At 46.3% G+C, this 6,805-nt stretch overlaps 1 protein-coding gene across 3 annotated transcripts in view; it reads left to right on the forward strand.

The window, feature by feature from the left end:
- The first annotated feature begins 1,855 nt into the window (after positions 1–1,855).
- The window catches only part of Znf143 (zinc finger protein 143), a 45,756-nt gene continuing 40,806 nt past the window's right edge, over positions 1,856–6,805 (forward strand). For 2 of the 3 annotated variants that reach the window (XM_005350988.2, XM_005350989.3), the window contains exon 1: positions 1,962–2,054. The gene's annotated coding sequence lies outside the window, so the exon portion shown is untranslated. Of the gene's footprint in view, positions 1,909–1,961; positions 2,055–6,805 lie in introns of those variants that run through there. The other variant, XM_026781675.1, reaches the window with a different exon arrangement.

The following is a 6,805-nucleotide window of genomic DNA, read 5'->3' on the forward strand; positions in this document are numbered from 1 at the left end:
ACCTGGAGTATAGAATTCGCTAAACTTCATGTTCAGAAAGATTTGATTCAAAAATCGTACCATCTATGGGTACAGAAAGTATATTTTTTAGTACAGGACTGAAAAATCTAATAAATTTAAATAAGGTAGCCTAATCCAGTGTCATGTCCCATTTTCCTCAAGGGCTAAAGTTTACTTTGCATTCCTGTGAAGAAAATCCAGATATATTGCAATTCCAAGTACTTCTAAAGCAGGGTTCTCAACCTGTGGGCCGTAACCCTTTATCGGGTCGGACTGCCTTTCCCAGTGGTCACATATTGGGTATTCATGTGACAATTCACGACTAGCAGAATTACAGTTATGAAGTAGTAAAGAGAATCATTTTATGGTTGGGGTCACTACAACATAAACTATTAAAGGACTGCAGCCTTAGGAAGGCTGAGCACCGCTGCTGTAAAGAATATCATTCAGAACCAAGGATGGTGACACACGCCTATAATTCCATTATTGGCCAGATATGGAGGTAGAAAGACCCTGTCTAAGGACAAAAAAAGGTGACATACACCTATCATGCCAGGATTTGGGAGTTGGTGCCTGGTGGATCATTCTTTCAGGGTCGCTATCGCCCACTGCATAGCAAATCTGAGCCACGATTCGAGTCAAAAAAGAAAAAAAGGTTATGTTTAAAAGCTCCAAGTTCTATTCCCTTTCAAATGGCATTTGCGTATCAATTATGTCATTATGCCTACCTAACTGAAACGACTTATACCCAAGTGGAATGATGTTGGGTCTGGTGGACTGTACTCCTAGCACTCTTGGAGGCTGAAGAAGGATGACCAAGTTCATAGCATGGCCTATACTGCAGAGCTCAGTCTCAAAAACGGGGTGAGGTAAGAGTATGTAACAGTCAAGTTTCAACTAGATTCGGTTACAAATGCAAATAGTTTCTACTTGTCTTTAACATATTTTTACTTATTCTTTTATCTATTCCATCCTTATCTGAAATGCAACAAAATGAATAAAATCTGCTGCTGTTGGTTATCCTCCCTATCCTATTGGAATAAAAACTGCCGCCTCGATTTAACTGCGTACACTGCAGCTCACATCATCTTCACCGAACACAGCCTGAAATTCCTCATATTTAAAATGATTTTTTTAAAAGGACTAGGTCGAGAGCACCAATAAACATCATACCACACACGCCACAACTAATGTCTCAATAGACTTAGAGCACGACGGATGCTTTATCCTTCACTTCGGACACAACAGGGACGCCAAGTCGGTCGACAAGTTCACGGAAACAGTCTCCCAGCGGAAGCGCGGCTCCGCCGGAATTGCAGAAGCAGCGGAAAGCGCAAACTTCCCCCGCATGGCCGCGCCCTGGGACGGAGAAAGGGCAGGCAGGTTCGGAGCCCGGTGCCGCCATCGGCGACAGGGACAGAAAAGCCCCAGAGCGAAGGCCTCGGCCAGCCCAGAGCCCCAGGGGGACGCGTGGGCCCCGCCGCCCTCCCTCCCGACGGAGTCACAGTCGCCAGCAGCACGGCGAGGCCCATCCGGCCTCCCAGGGAGCGCTCCGAAAGCCCACGGGATCCACAGCCGCCACCTCCGTCCTGTAGGGAAAATGGCGCCCATCACCCCATTTCCCTCCCGGGCAATCAAAAGGACCGGCCTCCCTCCCTCGCTACAAAATGGCGCCTCCCGCTGGGGCCCCGGACTCGGCATAACTCCCTCGTCGGCCGGGTGGGGTGGTCGGGGACGGGCGGTTGCCCCAGCCACTCAGACACGGAAGCTCTGCTGCTGCCCTCTGCGCCAGCCACTCCGGCGCGGGACGGAAGACCGGACTGCGATGACGCACGGACCGTGGGCGTGGTCGGTGGCGCCTTCCTGCCCGTCACGACATTTGGACCAATAGAGAGCAAGAGTCTCCCGGTGAGTGACGTAATGACAGCCCAATGGAGGCCAGGGGCGGGCTCCAGAATTGCTATGCGGGTTGCGGGGCCTGGGGGCCGGGCGGCTGTTTCCTGTCCTGGTGCATGGTGGTCGGACGAAGGAATTGTTGGAAAATTTTCTCGGAGGTTCGTATATAAATGTGTTTTTACCCAGTGTGCATTATTCTCCGCCCGGCCGCCGCCCTCAGCGCGACGGCGCGGGCCCACTCGGGCCCCGGCTCTCCTCCAGCTCTGCTCCCGCCGGGCCTGAGGCCCGGCCGAGCCCACGGCCGCCTTCGGAGCGCAGCCTGGGCAAAAGCGGAGTTTATTAATAACCCAAGGCCGCCACTCTGGGGCGGCGGAGCTCGTCTCGCTGAGGACGCCACCTCCCCCCCTCACGCCGCGCCACGCCTGCTCCCCTCCGGGGGCCACTAAGGGGAGGGAGAGCGAGAGGGGAGGGTGGAGCTCTCGGGAGCCGGGCGGCTTAGCTCGGTCTGACCTTCCGAGCGGAGAGCGTCCCCAGGCGCGCCGCGGCGGAGCTCTTCTGGCTGGGCCTCCGGGCCTCAGTTCACCGCAAGGACCAGCAGGGACGCGGGTCCCGCGGCTGGGAACACCGCCCGCACATCGTACCCTGGTTTCTTCCTTTTCTGATCGTGGGCATAGTTGTTCTTTTTCACAATTTTTCTTTAAAGGCGTCTGAGACCTAACATCGAATATTCAAAAATAGCCATTTGTCATTTCCGTTTGCTTTTCTTTTGGCCAAAGAAAAAAATGGTTTATAGTAGGACTTTTGTTCACTCTTTTATTAACTTTTTCCCTTTCATTACACGTAATGAATAGAAAAGAATACCACTGCCCACCTATTATTTGTTTAGAATCAAGCTTTGCCTTCCCTTTTGAAATATCCAAATCAGCTGGCATAGTCCGTTGGAAATGCTAAAAATTGCAAGTTTCATTGTATTCAGTTTGGTTCTTAATTTTCCTAGGAAAGATGTGTTCTGTAGTAGACAAAAACCTGTGTAACACTACTTTATTCTAAGTATATGTTAAACTCATTGCGAAGTGTTGACTACAAATCATCAAGAAGCATAAATTTAATCCTGACGATTTGACTATTTGGAGGTTTAATCAACTCTACAAATATTCCCTTTTATTTTGAATAATTTTATCTGGACTTAGTGGCTTCCCAACATTCAGGGAGTCTGAGACTGAAGGAGTACCCCAACTCAAGGCTCCCCATTATTGCATAGTTACAGCTAGGTACACACTGTAAGGTACTATCTCAAATGAATTAGAAAGTTTTTGACAGAATTCACATACCTTCAAATTCACCTTCCAAAATATAATCAAAACTGGGCCTAGAAGTTAAACTTTGTAATCTTCACTCCCAAAACTGAGATAGGAAAAATTATAAATTCAAGGCCTTCCTTGACTACAGATTGAGTCTAAGGCCACCCTGAGCAACCCAGTAGTGAGGACTATCTCAGAAAAGTAAAAAGCGGGCTGGGAATGTAGCACAGTGGTGGAATACTTAATCTGCGAGGTGGAAGGCCTTAAACTTAGCCCCCGAGACTGCAGATGAAGTCACCATGCCAATACTTGAGAGTAGAGACAGGGTGGTCAGGAGTTTGAGGTCATTCTTGGCTACATATTGAGTTCAAGTATAGCCAGCCATGGTTACACTAGAGCTTGTCTCAGGGAAGAAAAAAAAAAAAAAAAAAGCCAACTGCTAGCCTGGAAAGGCAGTGCATTCCTTTAATCCCAGCAACACTCAGGAGGCAGATGGATCTCTGAGTTCAAAGTCAGGGCTACTCAGAGAAACCCTGACTCAGAAAGAAAATTATTATAAATAACTTGTCTGGCATGGAGAACAAGAAGGTGTCAGGTCCCCTGAAGCTGGAGTTACAGTGATTGTCTGCCTCCATGTGGGTGCTGGGAACCAAACCCAGGTCCTCTGGAATAACAGCCAATGATCTTAACCACAGAGCCATCTTTCCAGCCCTCTAAATAGACATTTCTATTTTCTCTGTGCATGTGTGTGTGCCACACTGTACACGTGGAGGTTAGAGGACATTTGCATGGATTCTGTTCTCTCCCTCCGCCATGTGGGTCCCAGGGAGTTAACTCTCCAAGGCTTGGCAGCAGGCACCTTTCCCATAAGTCATTGTGCTGGCCCTCCAGTCACAGGGTTTTATGGCTCAGGTGTAATATCCTAGTCATGGAACTGTGTTCACAGCTAGGTGGTATCCATATATAATCTCAGCAAGTGGGCAACAGAAGAATGCTGCAGGTTCAAGGCTGGCCTGGGTTTTATAATGAGTTTCAGGCTAGTTAGCAGGGCTACATAGAAAGACCCTTCCTCCAGAAAGGGGGAAAGAATGAGGTTGCCTGTACCATTTGCACATTTACACTGCTAACTGCAGGTATAGGGGTTCTGAGTTCTTCATCTTTGCAACTTTTGTTTGGGGTTTTTTTTGTTTTTGTTTTTGAGATGTTTCATTTAGTCCTAGCTTTTCTGTTTTGTAGGCTAGGCAGAGATCCTGCCTCTGCCTCCCAAGTGCTTGAATTAATGCCCAGCCTTCTTTGCCAGTTCTTATTACTACAGTCTTTTGTTATGTTCTCTTCTGAGACAAATTATGCTATGTGGTCCATGATGCACTTAAACTTAGCATCCTGCCTGACCATCTGTATGCGACCACACGCACAATGACATTCTGTTTTATCACCACCAACCTATTGAGTATGGAGTAGTGACATCTCTGTGGGTTTGGTTTGAATTTCTCCAATTGCTAGTGAAGTTGATCATTTGTTGATCTTAGAAGAAATGTCTGTATCCTTTCCCTATTTAAAAATTGGGTTAGGGCCGGGCGGTGGTGGCGCACGCCTTTAATCCCAGCACTTGGGAGGCAGAGGCAGGCGGATCTCTGTGAGTTCGAGACCAGCCTGGTCTACAGAGCTAGTTCCAGGACAGGCTCCAAAGCCACAGAGAAACCCTGTCTCGAAAAACAAAAAATAAACAAACAAACAAACAAATAAATAAATAAAAATTGGGTTAGGGCTAGAGAGATGGCTCAGAAATTAAAGGCTAAGGCTCACAACTAAGAAGTTAGATTATGTGGTGAGTTATGAAGCTTGATTATGTACTTTTTTTAAAGTTTATTACGTGTGTACGTGTGTGTGTGTGTGTGTGTGTGTGTGAGAGAGAGAGAGAGAGAGAATGAATGAATGAATGAATGAATGAATGAATGAATTTGGGTGCTCATGTTTATTAAAGGACAAGTTGTGATAATCAGTTTTCTCCTTCCACTGCGTGAGGCCTGGACTTGAACTCAGGTTGTTAGACTTGGCTACAGCTCAATGGTAGAGCACTTATACGCTTATCCTGGATGGATTCTCTGCAGTGGAGTTGGGGGAGACAGTGATGGGATGGAATATTGAAAGTCTCTTCTCCTACATTATCTTAGTCCTTCCTGTTCCTGGGAAGAAATCTTGATTTTATACACATGCTTGCTTTGTTATTACATAACAGGCATACTCTGCAGCCACTTGCTTTTTTCCTCCCTATATACTTTGGACACATTTCTCACCATTTTATGAAGATCTTTCTTTTTAACTGCAGGCTAGAGATCAAGCCCTCAGTCCTACAGATAGTAGCCAGGAGCTCTAGAGCAGAGCTGTGCCATGAGAGGTAGTTTCCTTTTACTCTCTCATGCTTCATTATTGGTAGCATATTTAACATGTCTTTTTGATGAACTTTTAGATTGTTGATAAATAGGTATGGGATCATATAACTAATATATAATATATATCTGTCTATTGCTGAGTTCCCTCTGGAATGTATGTCGGTTCCATTGGACAATAATCTTAACTACTTTCAACACTACCTTTCATGAAAGAATTCTCAAAATGCAAATAATGTTCTGTTGAGTGTTATTTATTTGAGAAAGGCCATGCATTTGTTGCAGTGCCTGGGTGGAGGTCAGAGGAAAACTTGAGGGGATCTTTCTCCGTCCGGCGGGCTTGCTTCCCCGGCACCCGACCGCCCCCACGGCTAGCTTTACCCGAAATAATTATACGGAAACTGTATTCTTTTAAACACTGCCTGGCCCCATTAGTTCCAGCCTCTTATTGGCTAGCTCTTACATATTGACCTAACCCATTTCTATTAATCTGTGTAGCCCACAAGCTGGTTTACCAGGGAAGATCTTAACATGCGTCTGTCTGGAATGGGAGAATTATGGCGACCCACTGACTCAGCTTCTTTCTCCCAGCATTCTGTTCTGTTTACTCCACCCACCTAAGGATTGGCCTATCAAGGGGCCTAGGCAGTTTCTTTATTAATAAGAAATCACTCCCACATCACGTCCCCTCTGTAGGTCCCAGAGATCCGATTCAGGTCATCAGGTCATTAGTGGTTGGATATCTTTGTGTTTGTTTATTCTGTGGTTGGATGTGATATTGCATGCCTTTAGCTTTGGCACTTGAGAGACAGAAGAAGGGGTTATCTGAGTTCAGGCCAGCCAGGGTTGCATAGTGAGGCTGTATCTCAAAAAATCAAAACAAACAAAAAGATTCATTGTTAATTATGTGTATATCTATGGGTCTGTATAGTGTTGTCCAGGAATGCCTGTGGAGGTCAGAGGCATCAGATCCTCTGGAGCTATAATTACAAACAATTGTGAGCTGCCTGATGTGGGTGCTGACAGTTGAACTTGGGTCTTTTCCAAGAGCAGTTTGTACTTTTCTTAATGGCTGAGCCTTCTCTTTGGCCTTCATATATCTTTTTAATAATTAGTACCAAGTTGTCCGATTACAGTGTGAATTTTTTTAACCTCCACACTGTAATTCAATGTCCAGTTTTCATCATGTCTAGCTCTGAAATGAGGGCCTCCCTCATT

Source organism: Microtus ochrogaster, chromosome 8 (assembly GCF_000317375.1).
Source record: "Microtus ochrogaster isolate Prairie Vole_2 chromosome 8, MicOch1.0, whole genome shotgun sequence".
NCBI lineage: Eukaryota > Metazoa > Chordata > Mammalia > Rodentia > Cricetidae > Microtus > Microtus ochrogaster.